The sequence below is a fragment of the Papaver somniferum genome, chromosome 10 (genome assembly GCF_003573695.1).
Source record: "Papaver somniferum cultivar HN1 chromosome 10, ASM357369v1, whole genome shotgun sequence".
Lineage (NCBI taxonomy): Eukaryota > Viridiplantae > Streptophyta > Magnoliopsida > Ranunculales > Papaveraceae > Papaver > Papaver somniferum.
In genome coordinates, this window is record NC_039367.1 from 107,303,204 (window position 1) to 107,325,331 (window position 22,128).

At 37.1% G+C, this 22,128-nt stretch overlaps 2 pseudogenes; one reads left to right on the forward strand and one right to left on the reverse strand.

Moving 5' to 3' along the window:
- Window positions 1-8,384: 8,384 nt before the first annotated feature.
- LOC113316064 overlaps window positions 8,385-22,128 on the reverse strand; it is a 57,277-nt pseudogene continuing 43,533 nt past the window's right edge.
- On the forward strand, window positions 14,618-15,646 carry LOC113319414 (annotated as a pseudogene).

Consider the following 22,128-nt stretch of genomic DNA (forward strand, 5'->3'; position numbering starts at 1 on the left):
AATCATAAACGATAATACTTAGACAAAACTAATATATCAAACAAGGATTCATGTTATGTGAAATCAACTTTATCCATAACCAAAAATAATAACCTAGATCATGTTCATGGAGTTCATAACAAGAAGAAAAAGAAAATTTTTCATGTTTCTAAACCTTAGAACCAAAAGTAAAGGAGGAGATAATCAAAATCTTGAAATAAAAGAGATGAAACTTGTTTTATATCCCTTCACTGCCTCCACGAATTCCAAATCCAAACGTAGGCTAACTGTTTGCTTCTGCTTAGAAAGATCCCACACAGTTAAGCTCACAACTCTGAGCCCATCAGATATTTGGCCTGTCAGTTCCAGAGAACTTACAACTTAATCTCTTGCTCAATCATTTCCTCAAACTGCCGGCATCTCCCCTGCAATTTTACATTCATCCATTCGTCCACAAACTGCGTTACTTTCAACACCATTTCCTGCAAAAATTTCTTCAATTACTCCAGATGGCGAGATGCATATACCAAGCCATCATTTCCATTGCCACCAGAACTCATCCTTTAGTAACACAACAACCTACTTCCCTGCAATGCACAGACTCGACACAATCTCCATAACCAGCTGCTGCAACAACACAAACATTCCCTGTGAACCTCAAAGCTGTAGCTTCTCATCTTGTTTCTTTCCCAGAAGCTTAGCACCATCATCTTACTAGCAGAAACACCACACAACACCCTTCAAGTCTCTCACTGCAATTTCAAGTATCGATTTCCTTCATGTCCATCTTTGTATGCTTCACATCATGTCCTAACATACATCTAAGCATCTCCATTCGTTTCCTGTAGCTGCAGTATTAATCTAATTTCTTTCAGAACCCAAAACTCATAATTCTCCCTGAGCTCATTATCACCACCAACTGCAAAATACCCAGCATTCCAGACCTTGTATCTCATCTGCAACCCATTACAACAACAACAGCTCAAGCAAGCCATTTCCATCTCCAACTCAAACAACATCACTTGTCACTTCATTCCTGCAGTTCCGGATTTTCTCATTACTGCAATATCCTTGGCTACAACCACCACCAATTTCAGCATGAACCCATTTTCCTGTAATAACAACCAGCATTCCTATTTCGTTCTCAGCCACAGTCTCGTATACTTTCAATCAACACTTGCTCTTAATTTATTCTCAGCTAAACAATCTAGCTAAACCCATTCTATGCTCAACAGCATCAGTCTCCATTCTGAATCATCACCAGCACCTGACTGTAACCACCATAACATGTACCTGGTTGTTCATCAATTGCAATTTCGTCCACCAACACTTCCAACCAGTTGCATACTTATCTTTCAATCCTTCTACAGGAGCACAAGCTACTGCCAAAACCAAAGCTTATTAGTTCAACTGCAACCAAGATCTATAATACTAAGCACTTGCAACTTCACTTGCACCAGTTGCATTGCCACAATCACCTATAGCTCAGTTCAAACAACTTCACTGCATCGGTTGATGCCACAATCCCTTTTCTTCATCTTTCATAATCATCCAGCTCAAACCATTGTGAATCACCAGTGACAGTCACTATTTCTTTATCTGTTTCCGGCTTACCCATTCTCTTACACTTGCTGCAAACTCAAATCTACCACAGATCCCCTTCACATTCACTTCTCACTTGTAACATCAAACCCATTCTCAATTTGCTTTCAATTGTCGAACCTCCATCAATCACAGTTGTCGATCCCCTTTTCTCATCCATCACAGACCCTAACAAGGACTCCACCATCTTCTCCAATTTCTGCTTCAAACCCTCGATTTGTCACCACCAAACCAACTTGCAACTCCACAAATTACTCTCTTAATCTTCACTGGCAAACACTAGATTCAATTTCACAACAAAGCCATCTTCTAGTTCATCTGCTTCTTCAAACCGACAACATCCCAGACTGCTTTTGCAACATCCCAATCAAACCCATTTTCAAATTCAACCAAAACTCTGAATTCAGAACCTAATTATCAGCACAACCCTCTCTCAATCGAAGCCACTGCAAAACCATCAGTTCCTTGAATTTCTCCCTTCTCTCGATCTCACCATTAACAACACATCGATCCCCTTCATTTCACGAACCAACATCATCTTCCACAGCTCCAAATTCTTGATCTGTCTGAAATACGGTGCCGCCTCCATGTACTCCTCTCTTCCTCTCTCTGGTTCTCTCTTCTAACAGCCGCCATGTCTAGCTCTCTGCTCTGAGAATAAAATTCGATCTAGTCTAGGGGCATGTAATGAACAAAATTACTAGAGGCGACCAACAAATTGATAAGGGACACCTAAGCAATCTTTTCAATTGTCAGTTCAGTGAAACTGACAGTTCAGCTCAGTTAACAAATTCCACCACTCTGGTACGCTTCAAATACTCGCAGCTTCTTCATACGATGTCGGAATGATCCCATTCTTTCGCCACTAGCTTCGTATTTTCGTTGTATTCAAGATGATGAGAAGAAATTCTGGATTTGAGCTAGTTCCACTTTCTTTTTGCTCCAATGACTCCATTGCACCTATTAAACTCAAAAGCAAACATAAGAGATATAATTCACAAAGACAATAGCAAAGAAAGCATAAATACTAGATATAAAACTAGGTGTTTACAATACCTATCACTTAATATCATCTCTCAATCCCCCCACTGAAGCTCATCACATAGTAATTTTCATTCAACATGGGATATTGACGATACAATAGAGCTTTAAGATTCTCAAATTGCTCAAAATAGTCATCCACTGTGGTAGTTTGAGACAATTTATTGAATATCCCTAATATGTTTTCATTAGCTGGATTTTCAAATCTAAAACAAGCAAGCTCACCTAATTCATACCAAGAAGTAATATATCTACTAGATTGCAAGTTAGTCAACCACTTATCTGCTTTTCCTTCTAGGTGCATAGCTGCCATGATGACTTTCTGGTTTTCATCTCTAATGCCGTTGAGAAGGAAATAATGATCGTATTTTTGAATCCATCCTTTTGGGTTCTCCCCATCAAATATAGTAAAATATATCTTTGGAATCCTTGGGTTAGAGTTGAAATCACGATTCTCATGTTGGTAGATTGAACATCGCTCCTCCATTATTCTGGTTATTTGAGTGAGAACCATCACCACCTGAGTCTCGATGTTCATCATTCCTTTTGTTTGAAAAGTTTTCTATGTATTTGAAGATGTCTTCTCTGGATAATACTGATGATTTAAACTTAGTATCCTGTGTTGCAAGGCCATCTAACCTTTCATTGATTTTGGACAACTTTTCAGAGAACAAATCCTTAAATCTATGTAATTCTTCGTTTACTTCTTTGATTGTAGGATTTTTTTCACCACCCATGATAGGAAAGTAGGCTCTGATGCCAATTGTTGTGTTTCCACAACAAATTAACACACAGAACGAGGATAATTGAGAAATCTGATTCAAAGAATCAGCCTTAAGAACAGATTTAGGAAGAAGAAGCTAAAACTAAACTATTTTCATTAATTTTCTTGAGCAGCCGTAACTGTTCTCTTACACAATTAATATCCTAATCCACTCAGAAACGAAATACAAGGACAAACCGATTATTGACACATGTCGGCATCCCAACGGCTAAGAGGTTAGCCACTCATTCACTATTATTATCACACCCCAATTATGTACTATAGGCACCCCTCAGAGTAACCTAGTAATGACTTGGACACATGAGAACATTATACTCAGAAAAAGTAGATAACTCAGTAGGAGTAGAAGTGTTACCAGTAGGTGAAGCAATAACAAGATAAGTAGCAACTGAAGTATCAAGTGAAGGAGCAGGAAGATGTCCATATGAAGTAGAGAGCTGTGACTGGAGAAGTATATTTGAAGTCCTTGAAGTATCAGGTGAATGCAATCAACTTGATGTTGGTGTAGCAAATGGAAAAACCAATTCATTAAAAACAACATGAATAGTTGTATAAACTTTGTGAGTAGAAGGATCATAACATCTATATCCTTTATGAAAAGGACTATATCCCAGAAAAACACAAGACACTGATCTTGGACTTAGTTTATCCTTCCTAGCATGTACATTATTTGGAAAACAAAGACAACCAAAAACTTTGAGAAAAGAATAATCAGGTTGTTTGCCAAATAATACTGCATAGGGACATTTGAAAGCTAAGAGCTTTGTTGGATTTCTATTTATCAAATAAGTGGCAGTCAAGAAAGCATCAAACCAAAACCTGTTTGGAAGATTAGCTATAAAGGACAAAGTGTTACCTATTTCAGTTACTTGCCTATGTTTTTTTTCTGCAGATCCATTTTGTTGGTGTACATGTGGACAATAGATTCTAACTGTAATACCATTTGAGTCCAAGAATTCCCTAAAAGGACCTGTAACCAGTTCATAAGCACCATCAGTCTGAAATTCTTTAATCTTGTTTTCAAGAAGATTTTCCATTGAAGATTTGAATAATTTGAAACAAGCAAGACTATCAGTTCTACATTTCACTAGATAAATCCAATTGGATTTACTGAAGTCATCTACAAATAGTATATAGTATCTATATCCTAGAGTAGACACTATAGGTGCAGGACCCCATATGTCACAGTGAATCAAAGCCAAAGGATGACAAGATATAAAACTAGAAGAAATAAAAGGCAAGCACTTGCTCTTTCCTAATTGACATGATGAACAAACAACTTCAAATCTTTATTTGAAATCTTCATATCTTCAGATGAAACAAGCTTTTGAACAATCTTTGTTGCTGGCTGACCCAATGTTTGATGCAAAATTGTTGGTGAAGCAAAGATAGAACTGAGAGCTACATGTTGAGCTGATTGAAGAAGTAGCTTAGTTGATAGAGGATATAAACTGTGCTTCATCAATCCCCTGGCTAGTACTTGTTTGTTGAGAATATACTTTATTTCATAACCCCAAGGAAAGAATTCAAATGAACAGTTGTTATCAGTAGTGAATTTAGCAATAGAGATTAAATTCTGTTTCATGTTTGGAACAAACAAACTATTGTTTAACTGAAAAGAAGTAGCACTAGAAGTAGGGTGTAAAGTAGAAGATCCCGTGAGAGTGATAAGAAGTAACTTACCATCTCCCACTATAACCTTCTCATCTCCATCAAACTCTTCAGCAGCAGTTAAGATAGTGGAATCATTAGTCATGTGACTGGTGGCTCCAGAGTCAGGAATCCATACTGGACCTGTTTCATTGGTACTCCAATGACCAGTATAAGAAGAAGGATCTCAAGCATTAGACATATCAGGAGAAGAAGTAGAAGAATTTTGCATTTGGTTAGAGACTTCAATTCCTGCACAAGCTTTTTGCATAACAACAACATCAATTCTAGATGTGGAGTATCTAAACTTACACCTGTTTGCAAAGTGACCTTGTCTGTAGAAAATTTGACAAGGAGGTTGTCCATTTCCAACATTAAAATTTCCATTACCACCATGAAAATTACCACTTCCAGTAGGAGTAGTAGTAGGTGTAGAAAATGGCTTATGAGAAGGATTAAAATCACCTTTTTAAAAGAAATTACCATTGCCATTAGAAAAACCAAATGTGGTGAAAAATTCTGTGAAGAAGAATTAGAAGAACCAAAATTCCCACTAGATTGTCTAGATGAACTTCCAACAGAGTGTTGAGAATTAGAAAATCTTCTAACAAAGAAAGCAGAATTGGTAGGGTCAGACATTAAAGGTGAGAAAGAATCATGTTCTTGATCCTTAAGCCACTGTTCATGAAAGATCAATCTGGATCTTAGTTCTGCAAATGCAAGAGGAGCCTCTCTATTTTGAATCATAATTACGAAGTTAGCATATTCTCTTCCAAGACCAGAGAGTGTACATCATGATATCCTTATCAGACACAGGTTCACCAATTTCATCTAAAGAATCAGAAATAGTCTTGATTTGATGAAGAAAATCAAAGGTCGAAAGATTACCTTTTCGAATAGAGTGAAGCTGAGATCGTAATTGAGAATTTCTTGCAAACATTTTTTGAGTGAAGATCTTAGATAAATGATTCCATTTGTCTCTAGCAGTAGCTTTTCTAAGAAGTTCAGATGCAAGAGAGGCAAGAACAGTTGCATTGAACCAACAAAATGATCTAAAGCTATCCATTCCATATACATAGGATTAACATGAAAAACATTATCTTGAAACAAAAATTGAAGTTGAGGTTCGATAGATCCATCAACATAGATGTATAAATTGGTACCGATCAAAATCGAAGCCATCTGATCTTTGCATACTAAAAAATTAGATAAGTTTGACAGAAACATAGTGAGAAATATTTTGAAAATGTAATTGAAAACAACGATAATGTTGTGAATAAGGTGTAGATTATAATTGAGGTTGATAAAAAGTGTGTTTTTGTGATTGTTGTGTATTAGGTTGTAAATTTGTAGAAGAAGAAGGTTGTTGTGGATAGTTTTGAGGTGGTGGTGGTTGTGAATGATTGTTTGAAGGTTGTTGTGGTTGTAATTGCTTGTTCTGAGGTTTTGAAGGTGGTGGTGGTGGTGATTGTAATGGCAGAAAGTGATGGATGTTGTTGTTGATGAGGTTGTTTGCAGAAGAAGCAACGAAATTCAAAGAATTGTTAGTTTGTCTTCCAATTTCTGAAGAAGATTGTTGAAGAATGTTGATGAGGTTGTAGAATTAGGTTGAAGAGACACATGTAGATGAGGTGTTATGGTATCTGATACCATGAATGAACTGAGTTGTGTTGAATTATCACAGTTAAAGATTACATGGAAATAAAGAAAAGTATTTAAAGGAGACATCCGACAAATACAGAGATAAGGCAAAGACAGGTAACAATGAGTTGTCATTGGTACACATGGACACATATTATTGGTTGAGCATTGGTACACATGGACACATAGTATTGGTTGGATCATCATTAGCAACTTGCTCTTACAGAATCCAACAACATGACTGCAGGGATGAGTTAGGACTCAATGTGGAAGCCGTGTCAAAGAAGGAAAAAAAAAATTACACGAAATCAGTTCAATAATATCTACAGTTTATCATCAATATATATGCTTCTTTAAAGAAAAAATTAAAATAAATAACAAAATAAACTAGGTTTCCGACTAGTTATTTGTAGTAAATAAAATTGTACAAAAAAAAAATTAAGAAAAATAAACAAAATAATTGTTAGATACAATGCAGCTTTCTCTAAAATCTTAACAATCATCAGTAATCCAATTTATGTTAAACTCCTTTTAAATGTAATTATAAAGAGTCTGAAGATCTCATCATTCATTTTATTGCAGGGTTTAATTTTAGCAATAGATAAAGTCAAAAATGGCCGCTCTGAATTGATGCAGAAAACTGATAAAGTGGGTAGAATTAAACGATCAAGGAGGAAAATTATGGAGTATAAATTATGGTAGTTACAAACGAGCATCACGAGGTAAGACTATCGACAAACCAAAAATGAAAAACCTCTCTCCTTTCCAGCTTCTTCCCAAAACCAAAAAAAACTTTCACCACCATTAAAATGGGCTAGATCTGAGCAGGTTTCCTTTCCTTTTCTAGTTTTCTTAGATAGTTAATAGTCTAGGATAGATTTATTTAAGTTTTTGTTTCAATCTTCATTGTTTTTAGGAGATTTTATGGGGTTTTTGTGGGTGTTTTGCCCATTTTGCTTGTGTCTTCTCCTTTATGGAGATTCTTTATGCTCTTTCATGGAGTTTCTTTGTGATTTTCAGTGGAGATTTTAGGTAAGTTCAAGTATGGTGATCAAGATTCAAGACTTTGGGCATATTACTCTCATATTTTTATGAGAAGATCTCTTTTTCAAGAAGAAAAATCCCTTTCAAAATGGTTGGATTATAATCCCAAAACCATTCTCTCAATCTTAGGATTGCTTGATACTCTTGTTGGTAGTTTGTCACTTCTCTTCACAAATTACTCTTTGTTAGTACCTTTTAATTGTAATTTGATCTTTGATCTTGTTGTACTTGAAATTCATGTAATCTCTAGCATATCACGAATGAAATTTATGAGATTTATAAAAAATAAAAAATAAAAAAATAATGGTAGTTACCTGGTTGTTAATGAAAGTTGATGAAAAACTCGACAAGAGCTAAGTAGTTTAAAACATGAGATATCTCAAGTACCTGGATAGTAAAGAAACGATGAAGATGCATTGTATGTGATGACAAAGACGATGGACAATTGAAGGGAAACTTTTACAGTTTAAAAATAAAAGAAGACATTTTATGCTCTAACAAAATTTCATGTCGTGGAGTGTCAAAATTAACTAAGAATCTGCATCCCTTGCCTTCGCATAATGTAGTGATCTTCTTCGGATGCCAGAAAATTTAGCTAATAATTCCAGAAGACCAATCATTTGTGCAGTCCATAATTTGGACTTTACTGCTGAACTTTGAGAACATGAAATGCAACAACATCACGTATATTGGCCGAGTTTGTCAGAAGCATTACTAGCCTGTCAATTCCCAAGTCCCTGCGGACATTTTTGAAGAGACTATTAGAAGTATTTGTATGATAAACAGAGTTCTCCCTCTCTCTTTTACCAACATAATAAATATATAAACTTCAAATATAATTACTCATGTGCTCAATTGCAGTATTTTGCAGACCCACTTTATAAATGCATCTAAAATACCCTTGATCACCCAATTGACTAATTTTACTCAGTTAAAGAATGGTCATTCTGTGATGCCAGAGAATCAATATGGCTGGATTATGCACGTCTAGTGGCTTGTATCAACGTGTAAAAAGGGTCTCAGAAATGGATTTCTCGACTGTGATGAAAACTAAATGGGACCTAGTATAAAGAATCAGAATGTACACTTACACAAAGGATGGGTTTCTTATGCCCCTGCATCACAAATGTTAGAGCACTGCTCTGTCGAACTCACAAGCGTTGCTATCTCAAGCTTGTTTTTCAAGTTTAGTCGTCAAAATATAAGTCTTGATTTCTAATCTACTTATAAATATGTCTCGGATTAGGATAAAATGTGTAGTCGAGCTTTAGACTTCACGGCGTTCATAGATTGAAGACGAAGAACTACTAAGAGGAGCTTGTGGAACTTCATCAACAAAAGGTATGTGGAGACTTGAACTCATCTATCACTCAGAAGTCTATTTCTACTCTATCTCCTATTGAAGCAAAAGTCGTATAGCTATATAGACTTTACTTTATACACATTTGATATTTCGAGTTGAGTTTAACTTGCTCACATATTTCTCGAAATATGTGTTGGTAAGCTTTTGCTTTAGCCAAGTTCATCTTTTATTCTTGACGAAAGTCAAAAGATGATCATGTGAAAATCGCCTGGTAACATCTTACATGATTTGTGTGAGACAGTCATTAGATGTAGACTCAGAATGTTTCGTATCGATCTATTGATCACTTGAAAATTGCTTTGAAGCTAATAGTTTGTGTGAGACAGCTATTCCCGTCTTCTAAGAATGTTTCAATGATTAAAATGGAGTTTAGAACAATTAACCATTGATTGGATATAACATAGTATGCGTACTTGTATGCTAACTGTTGTAAGTTACTGTAAGTCCGGGAACCATAGTATGCATACCCGTATGCGTACTGGTTTAAAAATTGAAGTCTGGGAACTTAGTTTGCAAACCCGTATGCGTACTGGCTTAACAGTTCAAGTCCGAGAATTTAGTATGCGTACCCGTTTTCATACTAATGCATCTAAGTTTGGTCGTGAACGACAGTATGCATACCCGTTCGCATACTGACGGACAGACCAGGTCTGAAACTCTAAGTTTGTTTACCCGTTTGCATACTTGAGTGGGTTAAGTTCTAAAATCGGTTTGTTCATGAACAAATACATTTATATAATAAGGTGAAATCTTTTGAAAACCGTGGCTATAATGTTCATAAATTGATTCGAGTGAATCAAAATCTATTTTGCTTCAATTGTGTCTTGTATACTTCTTTGAGAATATAAACAATTGAACAACTCTATAACTAGTTTCATTTGAGCATTTGAACTAGTTGTGATAAAAATGAACAAGGATGCTATGAAAGTGTTCATATGGCTAACTTCGGTTAACTATTGTTGAGCCAACCAAGTGTACACGTTTAGGTACGGTTACCCATATCTAAATGAAGGCACATTTCATTAATTTGTGTATAACAAGCTAAGTTCAATCTAACGGTTGAAAGATATTAGCTTGAATCTAATCAGGTTTTTATCTAACAATGAATATTCAATGCTTTGTTACCAAGGTAGCATTGATTACAAACCCTGATTTGAAGACTATATAAGGGGAAACTCTAGCAACTGGGAAACCTAATCCCCACACCTCCTGTGTGATACTAGTTGCGACTAGAGTCGATTCTCCTTTAACCTAGGTTTTTCTAAAACCATTATAGGTTAACGACTTAAAGACTTCATTGGGATTCTGAAGCCAGACCCAACTATTTTCTCTGTTATTGCATGTTCTGATCTTACTTTGTTCTATCGTATTGAGTACTATATTCTCTAAGATTTGCTCGAGATTCAATCTCCGATAGGTAAGATAAAAAACAGTCGCAAACATCTTCGTTTCATCGTTTGTGATTCCATAATATCTTGTTCCGCTACCATACGGTTAAGATCATTGTGAGGTGATTGGTATTACTAGGTTGTTCTTTTGGAATATAAGTCTGGTGTATCAATTGGTTCTTGTTCACCTTGATTTATCAAAAGACGGAAAAAATCTTGAAGGAGGGGGAAAGTTAGAGATAGATCTTGCGCCGCTTCATAGTTTACTTTTCTCTAGGGTTGCCGGAGGAAGAGCAATCAAAGCAACGAGCAAATATAAACCTAATAAGAGTGAGAACCGAAAATTGCTAAAACGTTGGATTGCAAAAACAAAATTACATATACCAAAAGGGTATTAAAGTAAAGTGCAAATACATTTTAACATATGGGAATTTTTTTTTTTTAAGTTTATTCTCTTTAATTTTAATTAACATGGACCATTACCAAGGGGTAATTCTAGGACCATTATTCTATCTTATCAAAAAAGGAAAAAAAAAACTGGATCATAAAGACAGAGACGTCGACAAAAACACAATAGACCAAAGTGTGCCTTGATATATCTGAAATGTGATGCCAAAAATTAAGTATCGGATAACATTAATTTCACATCAAATACTAAACCACAACCGGCAAAAGAGGAACCAAACGGCGTATAAATTATCGAACCAAGCAGCAGATGAAAGCCATCAAGGATTATTCTCGACAATAATATTATCAAACCAAGCACCAGACGGAAGCCAACCAGGATTATTCTTAACTACAATATGAAACCATATTGTCCTATTTTTCTTGAACCAAAATGTATTATATAGCTGACTCCTTAGGCACAACATACTCGCGTATAATTTTTTCTAGCCTAATAAAGTTATTTTATGTTTCAAAGAAAAGTCAGAGATTATTGATACGATTTTGGACTTTGTTCGATCCCACGTGATCGCAATGGACACTAGATATCTCAGTGTACATTAACCAGGATCACAAACTTTGATTTAATCTTCATGGTGATTTTTTATGCAATGGTTACATTTTTATTGATTTTTTACCAACGTGAGACCTTGTTTGGTAGGGCTTTATAACTTTACGAATAATTTTTGTTAAGATTTGACAATTTTACTCGATGTACTAATTTTTGTTCAAGTTTCGCAATAAATTTTCGATTTACAATTAGATATTGCTTATAAGGTTTATTGGTGTATCCTACTCAATGATACTTTATTCCGTCAGATCATATTCAACATCACCGGGTCATATTCAGTATGATTTAATTACCCACGTAATTCCATCCAATACAAATTAGTTATACTCAACTTTCTTTCATCATTAGTATAAACTCTTATTTTTACTTCATCCCATCAGATCATGCTCGAAATTGCTAGACGATACTCAATATGACCCATCATCCACCCAATTCCATGTAATTCAATCCAATATGCACAATTTTCTCTCACTGTCATTAGATAACGCTTTTCTTGACTGATTGTCCACAAATTTAATCTAATTCACTTCATTTTATCAAATCATATTCATAATCACCATATCACAATCATTATAACCGATTATCCACCTAATTCAATCCAATTGTATTCAACTTTCTTCCACAATCACTGGATAACACTTACTTTTACCTATTACCTACATAATTAATCAGATTTTACTACTTTAGTCCTTTCCACCAAATTATACTCGAAATCACTTATTGTACATAATATAACTGATTATCCAGTTGTTTTCATCTAATTTAATCTGATTATACTCAACTTTCTTCGAAAATCAATGGATAACGCTTACTTTGACTGATATCCACAAAATTAACCCAGTTTTACTCAAATTTGCCCAATCCGATCGAAACATACTTAAAATCACTTGATCTTACTCAATATGATAGATTATCCACCTACTTTCATTTAATTCAAACCAATTATACTCAACTTTCTTTCACAATCACCGGATAACTCTTACTTTGACAGATTATCCACAAATTTAATCCAAATTTACTAAATTTTACTATGTTCTATCGAATCATACTCAAAATCACTATATGATACTCAGTGTGACCGATTATCCATCCAATCCCATCTGCTTCAGTCAAATTGTACCCATTTTCATCTCACAATCACTGGATAACGCTTATTTTGACTAATTATCCACAAATTTTAAGGATTCTACTACTGATCCACCCTAAATTATTAGCAAATTCAGATTATTGGAGGAACAACTCTTGCGATTGTTGTTTAAATCACATAAAGACAATATGCATGGTATTTGTTCGACCAATCATGATTTGACATGTGGTATTTAAGTCACACAAAGACAATTTGCGTTTATTCGACCAATAGAAGATCAAAATCTTTGATCGAACGAATATAAATGCAAACACAAAAATTGGATTACCATCTTAAACAAAGGAGGGAAAATTGTGAATCTCCATGGGCGGGAACAACGAAGTTTCGGCGCACTATTTCCACCTAAAATTTCAGTAATTTTTCTTTTCCCTCAAAACCCTAATTAACTTCATCTTATCACATTCCTTCCTCTTTGTTTACTCTTCTTCTCTTTCCAAGCTCGAACCCTCCGAGAATACCCATGAACATAACTTCACCACTTCCGTGTTCACCACCAGAATATCAATAAACAAGAAGTAAAGTATTTTTTCTCAAAAAAATCAGAAATCAATACCTCTATGAGTGGTTAATCAACTGTAAATCAAAAACATCTGGTAATTTTAGATCTTCTCTTATTAAGTTATATGCATTTTTCAGAGATTTTGGAGAAAAAGATGATATATGGATTTATCTTTTTCCTTTTTTTTTTTTTTTTTTGCTCGATTAGATTTATCTTTTTCCTATAATCGTACACTGATATCGGGGGTATGAAGGTCTGTATTTATTTATAAATTATGTGAATAGATTATTTGATTGGATTCATAGTTCAAAATATATAAAAGCTAGGTATCTTTATTATTCTTATATTTTTCATGACTGTATATAGATTTGATGATTGGTGTTTTATGATTATGGGTATACTTTGGTTTAAAATTTGTTGCTTGTTCAAAAATTTCATTGTAATCCATGTTTCAAGAGATGAGTCATTTTTTCTTTTTCAGAAACTTGCTGAGTACAGATGCAGTGTGGTGTCATGAGGGTTTGATTATAATTAACATGGCTTATGCAGTATTGAATTCTAGATTCTTGTAAATAAAAGTATAAGTTTTTTGAACTCCTGTAAAATTGTTGGGTGCAATTGATGAATCCTTGCATTTTTGGATATATTGTGCAGTTAGGGAGAAAGCATTTTCGGCATTTTAGATTTCAAATTTCAGGGTGGCATAACTTGACGAGAAAACAGGTGAAGAAGGAGGACATTGATTTTGAAGATGAAGAAAAGAAGGTATATAAATTTACCTTGTTCCCTTTATCACACATTGATTTTGGGGCTTTATTAATTTGATTTTTATTTTTAAAAAATTATTTGGAGGTTTAGTTATCTAATTTGATTTAGTTAGTGCTTTGGTTTAGGAGTTTACTGTGATGGATGCAACTGCACAAGTTGTTCTAACAATGTTGAGAACAAGACTTTTAGGCAAGAGACTGTGGAAGCTAATTTAGAGCTTAATTCGAATGCATTCCGACCAAAGATTGCTAGTAGTTCTCATGGAGTTCTTGACACTAAGGTATGTGGTCTAACTCATCGAGTTTTTAAAAATTTGTCCATGGGTTATTATCTTTTATTTTGTTAGATATTAATGGTTGGTTCAGAGTTGATGAAAATTGCTCTTCCAAGCCAACATTCTCTATTCTGAAAATGCATGGACTGCAAGAATTACGCTGGTAGGAAGAGAGACTCACTGTCTTCCACGGGATAATGTAATCATAGTGAAACCCTACATGCAGCAGTTAGATGCCAATGCTGCAATAACTGGGGATATTGACTCGTCTAGCTATGCGATCTTCCAGTTCTCCACCAATATCTAAGAAAAAGAAGATTCATGGAAAAACTTCTTTCCTACAACAAGATTACAGTGAGATGCTCACTATTTTGATTCTTATTCTGCGAAATAGGTTGAATTATGCTCTTACATACCCTGAAGTTTTTGCTATCTTGATGCAAAGGCATATTCTTGTTAATGGCAAGGTCAGAACATACAAGACATACCCTTTTGGAGGAATGATAAAGAACCCACGATAACTTACCTACAAAAATATTAAGAACCCACGATCATTATTGATGGAATCAACAACTAGTTCATGTTTCGTTGTATGCTTATGTAATGATTTCCCAAGACATTGCATAGCCGATTTTTTATTCTCAGTTAACAAAACGTGATTCCTATTTTTCAGATGTCATGTCAATTCCCAAGACAAATGAGAACTTCCATCTCCTTTACAACACCAAGGGTCATTTTAGACTCCACTCAATCAAGGATGAAGAGGCCAAGGTCAGTCTTTATGTTTTGTTGTTTACACAGCCGTACGGGGTATAATTAAACCTTTTATTTTGTAGCCTAATCAACACTCTCTAGATGTGCTTAGTTTTAAAAAAAGTTGTCTTCTGGGAGTTATAGACTTAAATTTCACTAAGAAAATGTGGTTCACAAAACATTTTACTGTTGCAGTTCACGCTTGCAAGGTCCCTAATGTGCATTTTAGAACAAAGGGTATCCCATACATCAACACATTTGATGGTCACACTATCCGCTACCCAAATCCCCTTGTCAAGGCTAACGATACCATCAGGCTTGATCTTGAGATCAACAGGATTAATTTCATCAAATTTGACATTGACATCGTTGTCATGGTCACTGGAGGAAGAAACAGATACTGTGTTGGTGTCATTAAAGAATAGAGAAAATCATAAGGGAAGTTTTGATACCCTTCACATCCAGGATAACACCGGTCATGAATTTTCCACCTGTTTGGCAAATGTCTTCAACAATGGTAAGGGGTCAAAGACATGGGTGACCCTACCCAAGCGAAAGGGTATCAAGTTAATCATCATCAAAGAGGCAAGGGAACGTCTTGCAGCAAGGATCCGCTACTGCTTGAGTTGCTACTGCTTAAGTTTTACTATGATGATAAAATTCTGATAGGTTTCAGATAGTTTATTAAAGATTTACTTTGGATTGCTCTCTTTCCTTATTTTGAAGTTTTTCTCCAATGCTATTGTGTTTTGTTTTCATTGGTTGGCACTGTATAGAGCAAGATTTTGTAACTGCTATTGTCACCTTATCCTAATTCTTTTGGAATGCGTAGAAATAAATGTTGTCTTGCAGTAACTAGTATAATGAGATGCTCACTATCTTCAATTTACTAGATAGTGGATTTGTTTTGGAATGCGGAGAAGTAAATGTTGTCTTGCAGTAACTAGGATAGTGAGATGCTCATTATCTTCAGTTTACTAGTACAATTTTTTTTCCCCTTAGAATTATAGTGGATTTCCATGATTCTTGGTTTTACTGGATTTTTTTTTTAAGCATGGGATCAGTGAATGAATGTTCGGATAAAGAATTTTATCAATATTTTATCGTTTAATTTATTCTGCGAAGATGTTGTCGTTTGATATAGACATGTCTAACGGACACTACATTTTGGACACATAACTTTTTTTTAAAGTGGCTAAATAAATTCTCTTTCCGTCACAGATTAATAAGTGTGTCTATTACCATCCTACACATTCGACACATACATAATTGCTTAGTGTGCCACATACGTATCTACGACTACATATAGTGGGTTTAAACTGAAACTGATGACCAAACGTTGCACGATGGCTACAGTTGATGGGTTTAGGCTTGAACCCATGACCAAATGGTGCACTATGGCTACAGGGTAGCACAAAACGTGGCTATAGTCATACCTATGACAATTAACCACGCAAATAGACTGAAACGTGGCCTATGTAAAGGTTTGTACTAGTGGATTTATCTATTCAATAGACTTTTCTGTGTGAGACAGATTTGTTTATCAAGTATTCGACTTTGGGTCGTTGCAACTCTTAGTTGTGAGTGAGGTCAGCTAAGGGAATCAAGTGCGTAGAGTCCTTCTGGGATTCAGAGGCATAAGGAACACGACTGTACCTTAATCAGTGTGAGATTGGTTAGGGCTCAACTACATTCCAGTGCGAAGTTAACTTGTAGTAGGATAGAGTATGTAGCGGTTTAATACAGTGTGGTGTTCAAATATGGACTAGGTCCCGGGGTTTTTCTGCATTTGCGGTTTCCTCGCTAAAAAAACTTCTGGTGTCTGTGTTATTTCTTTTCCGCATTATATTTTCTATATAATTGAAATATCACAGGTTGTGCGTAGTTCAATCAATTAGTGAATCCAACCTTTGGTTATTGATTGAAATTGATTGACGCTTGAATATTGGTCTTTGGTACCATCCAAGTTATTTCTCATATTAATCCGGCTCACAAATTTCTATCTGTTTGATTGTAGATTGATTTGAGAAATTGAGATATAACTCTTGGATGTATTTTCCTTGATTGAGTCTGACTATCTAGTTGATTCTTTTGGAAATATATTGGAGTTAGTCCATACAGATTGCCTAAACGAAATATTTGATGTGGTTGTTAGACCCCCGTTTTTTCAACAAAGTTAGCACATACACCATAGCCAGTATACAATAAATGGAATACAGTCCATTCCAAAAGCGGGTGGCGTTCCAATATTCCAAAGCTGTCAGAAAATCTTCTTCTAGAGTAACTTCGTAAGATTTATCATTTTTCTTTTCTCTTTCTTCTGCAGAAACGGTATGTAAACCACTTGCTTCTCTCATCTCATTATGCTGCTTCACTTGTTTTCCTAAGCGTTCTCGCTGCCATAAAATAAAAATCAGCATACTCGTAAATAAAAACCTATTTAAACAAGGTATTAAAGATCTTGACATCAGAATCCATTTTGGCCAGAAAAATAAAAGGTATCAATGAAAGAAAACATCTATTATGTCTCCATGAATATATAATTACCTGATCCGAAGGATCTGTCAACTCAGAGAACGCATTGGCAAGTTCACGTCCACAGATGAATAATTCAAATCTCTCAGTCAAACCAGCTTTACTAATGTATGTACACTTCTCATCATCCTCCACGTGTATGGAAAGAGACACGTGGAAGGCATGTGAAGCGAGACATCGAAACATGATAGCAGGAATTTCATCAGAAGATGTCATCGGTCAACAGATCTGACGATCAGAGACCGAGGACCACAGAGGTATGATGGCACAGAGGAGCACCAGATAATACCCCTTGGGTATTAACGCACCCAATCCCGAGGAAGATCCCAGATCAACGGCCGAGAGGAAGTTTGGCTGACACAGATGTGACCAGACAAAGAGACACTTGTATGACACGAGAAGACATCCATCTGCCCGCATTAAATACCAAAGAGATATACACGTGTCGATCAGCTCGTGGAAGAAGCGAGGATAACCCTTCGTGTTCAAGTTCAGGCTGCGGCATATACCGAAGACCTCTGCGTAATAGGCACAAAGCACATGAAGATAAGATTATAACGGCACTTCAGAGATGGGACCCACGTTCTCTCCCTATAAATACCCCTCTCCAATAAGAGAGAGGGGGGAGGATTTTTGGAGAGCAATTAGAGGAGAATATAGGAGAGAGAAATAGGAAGAGTAAGTAATCCATTTACTTCCGCAGACCCATGTATATTCTAAAGTCATCCGACTATCTTTGTAACCATTCAGTACATAGTGAAACACCAAACCCCGTGGACGTAGGCCTTAGTGCCGAACCACGTAAATCTGTCTCATTCGCATTTCTGCATCTTACATTCTGCGTTATACTTCATATGCATTGTATTTATACTTGTTTCATGATTTATTTCCTTGCACGAGCATTATTTATGATAATATTCGACTATACAATGACAAGCCCGAAGGCTTTGAGTCTATGAATCGATATAATCATCCCATTACGTATACGATGTACGATTCTAGAATTAGGACGTATGTGAATATTGTTTGTGAACACTTGTTTGTGATTTATGTGTTCACAATTTGGCGCTAGAAACAGGGACTCTGTCCCGGTAAAAGATTTATCTTATCCTGTGATTGCACCATAAAACGCACACTATGGTTGTGCCCTTTTCTGGGTTCAGCGTGCCTTCAAAACCTTTTTTATTTTTTTGGGTTGATGTTCTTCATTTTCAAAAACACCATTTCAAAGCAGACAAACCCGCGGCTATCTATCACCGATTTGCACTTGAGGTGTTTTCTCCAACTAAGACTTAATAATCCAGATTCGTGGGTCCTCGTGACAGATCTGCCTTTTCAAGAGTTCTTTTCAAAAGTAGTCGGAAAACAAGATTCATGATCATTTATTAAAAGATTCGTATTTCAAAAACTAGACCCATGAAATCTTTGCATTTCTCTTCTATTAAGGGCCCTTGGGCAACTCATTTCCTTCTATTCCAATAGTCTTGCGGGTACGATTGGCGCTAACCCTATCCTCGTGGATATATTTGGCTATCCTTATTTATTTCCCTATGCAGGAAAGGATTAAACATGGAGAAGATACTATAGGCAGGAAAAACCAAAGCCTCATCAAAGGAGACACCGAGGGTTACCTCGGTCATGACCCGAAGCAAGCATAAAGGAGACAAAGCTAAAAAAACTGCTCAGAGGCAGGATGCTGCGTAAATCACTTCACCTATGAACACTAACACCATAGCATCCGCGGCCCTCAAAGCAGCAGCCACGAAGACTGTTGCGGCCCCCCAGTCCGCGGAAGCTAACAAGACTTGGGTCCCAAGCCAAATCCATCAACAAAAAGAGGGGGTAGAAGAATCCATGACGCATCAGCCCGCACATCCACCAATCTTCGTAATGCCATCAACCAACGGTCAGAATCAAACCATACCAGTGCTTTTAGGACCACGGGCGGAAACTCAACCGAGGGGACCAAACTTGGAGATATCAACGATTGAAGCTGATCCTCGACCACCCTTAATACACACTGTAGACGAAAGGGGAACTGTATCCGTAGGGGTACCCGCCGGAACTCCCAATCAGGGATCAAACCAATCCCACCGAATGATAGTAGAGCTCGAAGAATTGAAAAAGAGCCAGCAGGTCTACGCAGATGCCGTAGCTCTTCTGGCCAGGGAGAACCAAGACTTGAAAGATAAGATTGCCCAAAGCATGAAGACTAGCCAACAATTGGACGAAGAAAATTCTAAAGCGTCAGAGCCCAATCGAGACCGAAGGGTCGTCCTAGCAACTGACTCCAGGGGAAGCAGCGCATCAGATCCGGAATATGCCACCGAAGAGTTAGACTATTATTACATCGAAGATCGAAAAAAGAAACTCTCAACTGAGCATGAGAACATGGGATATTACCGCGCAATGGAGGAGCTGCGTGATGATATGATGGCTAAGATCAAACAGTTAAAAGCCAGACAAGGCGGAGGAAGGCTTGAAGAGGTGATGAAAGAAGCTAACTCCACTCCCCTAACTCATCGCCTGGCAAATACCACCATTCCATTAAAGTGCCCTATCCCAAATTTTGAATGCTACGACGGATCCAGTGATCCCGCGGCACATATCCGGTATTATAACAGTATCTTAGCCCGATGGAGTCAGAACGACGCCGTCCTCTGTAGATATTTCCCTTCAAGTCTGAAGGGATCGGCTTTGTCTTGGTTTGACAACCTACCACCTGATTCCATCAACTCCTACGATAAACTCGCAGAGAATTTTATGAGGACATACATGTACAACAAAGCTGTCAACACGGGAATGGATAAGATTTTTTCTCTGGCAATTGTCTACAAGGAAAACACGAGGGAATACACTAATAGATGGCACAAAATCTGCCAAGCCATAGGGAGTGTGGACCCAGTAGTAAGTATCAACTGCTACAAGTGGGGATTAGACCGAATGAGTCCACTATTTGTCGAGATTCATGGAAGCGTGCCTAAGACAGAAGGATATCTTCGAATAATTATTGAAAAGTACGCTCATCTTGAATAAATCCAGCGTGAGAACCCGAGGGCACACACGCAGAGGTCTCACCGTACCAATTCCACAGAACAAACCAATGGGGCCAAAATAAATAGCTCAGTGGAACGGCCTCACGAAGATAGGAAGGAACGAAGAGATGAACGGCGAAAAGACGATCGAAAATTCGAAGATCAAGTTTACACGAAGCTCAATGCTAGCTATGCTCGGATCTTGCGAGAGATCAAAGGAAGAGAAAATTTGGAGTGGCCGTGGTCTAAGGGAAAACAGCCCCCAAGAACCGAGAAGTCTAAAGATTACTGTGAATATCATTGCTTCAATGGACACCAGACCGAGAAATGCAAAAACCTCAAAATAATGATCCAAAAACTGATTGATGCTGGCGAACTCAAACATTACATACGAAAGGAGGTCGCCGAGGATAGATCCAAATGGACCAAGCCAGTCCAACTTCCAGAGGGAAACCGCAAAATCAACACCATCTCGTGTTCCGAAGCCGCGGGGCCCTCCCTTACAGCGCAGATAGGAAAGAGGCTACGAAAGCAGTTCGAAGACCACTACGAATTATATAAGATTGATGGTGTAGAGGTGGACGAACACGAAGAGTGGATGGACGCACCTATTATCTTTGATGCTGAAGATATCGAAGAAGATATGGAAGATCATAACGATCCCTTGGTCCTAACGCTACCAGTGGCTGGATGTAACCTCAAAAAGATCCTCATAGACGGGGGAAGCTCAGTGAACGTTCTATTCTACGACGCATTCAAACGGATGAAGCTCCATGATGAACAACTAATGACCTCTTATTACACCATCTACGGATTCAATGGAGCACCCACAAAGCCATTAGGAGACATCGGGTTGCAGGTTAACGCCGGACCCATGAAAGTAGAAACACGATTCAGCGTGGTTGACGCCCCATCCCCCTATAACGCCATTATTGGACGAAAGTGGTTACATAAACTCAAAGGAGTGGCGGCATATTACTACCAATATCTCAGATTCCCTACACCTGAGGGAGTGATGGAAATCAAGGAAGATCGGGTCTCTACGAAGGAGTGCCAAACCACTCAGGATCGTATCAACAGCGAACAAGAAGACCTGCGAAAAACCCGAAGAGTTGAAAATAAAGAAGCTGCAAAAGAAAAGGCCGTAGACCAGTTCCTCAAGGAAACCACAGGGAGGGGTTTGACAAAAGATGATAATGTCCTAAACACCGAGACAGGTACTTCAGCAGCCAACGAAGGACAAAAACATACCAAATAGCAATCAAACAACGTCCCAGTCCTCGGGGATCCGAAGCCGTTGTTCACACCAGTAGAGCCCGTAAAAGAAATCAACATAGGAACGGAAGAAAACCCGAAGATGATCAAAGTAGGGACCATAATGGACGAAAGAAGAGAAGATTCCTTAACCAAATTACTTAAAGAATACGCGGATGTATTCGCCTGGAAGCTAGGAGATATGCCGGGGATTGATCCGAAAATAATCCAACACGAGCTGCGCATCAAACCAGGCACGCCACCTTTCAGGCAGAAAATAAGAAAAGTTGCACCGGAGTATCATAAGGCAGTGGAAAAAGAACTTTGGAAACTACTAGAAGCAGGGTTCATCAAGG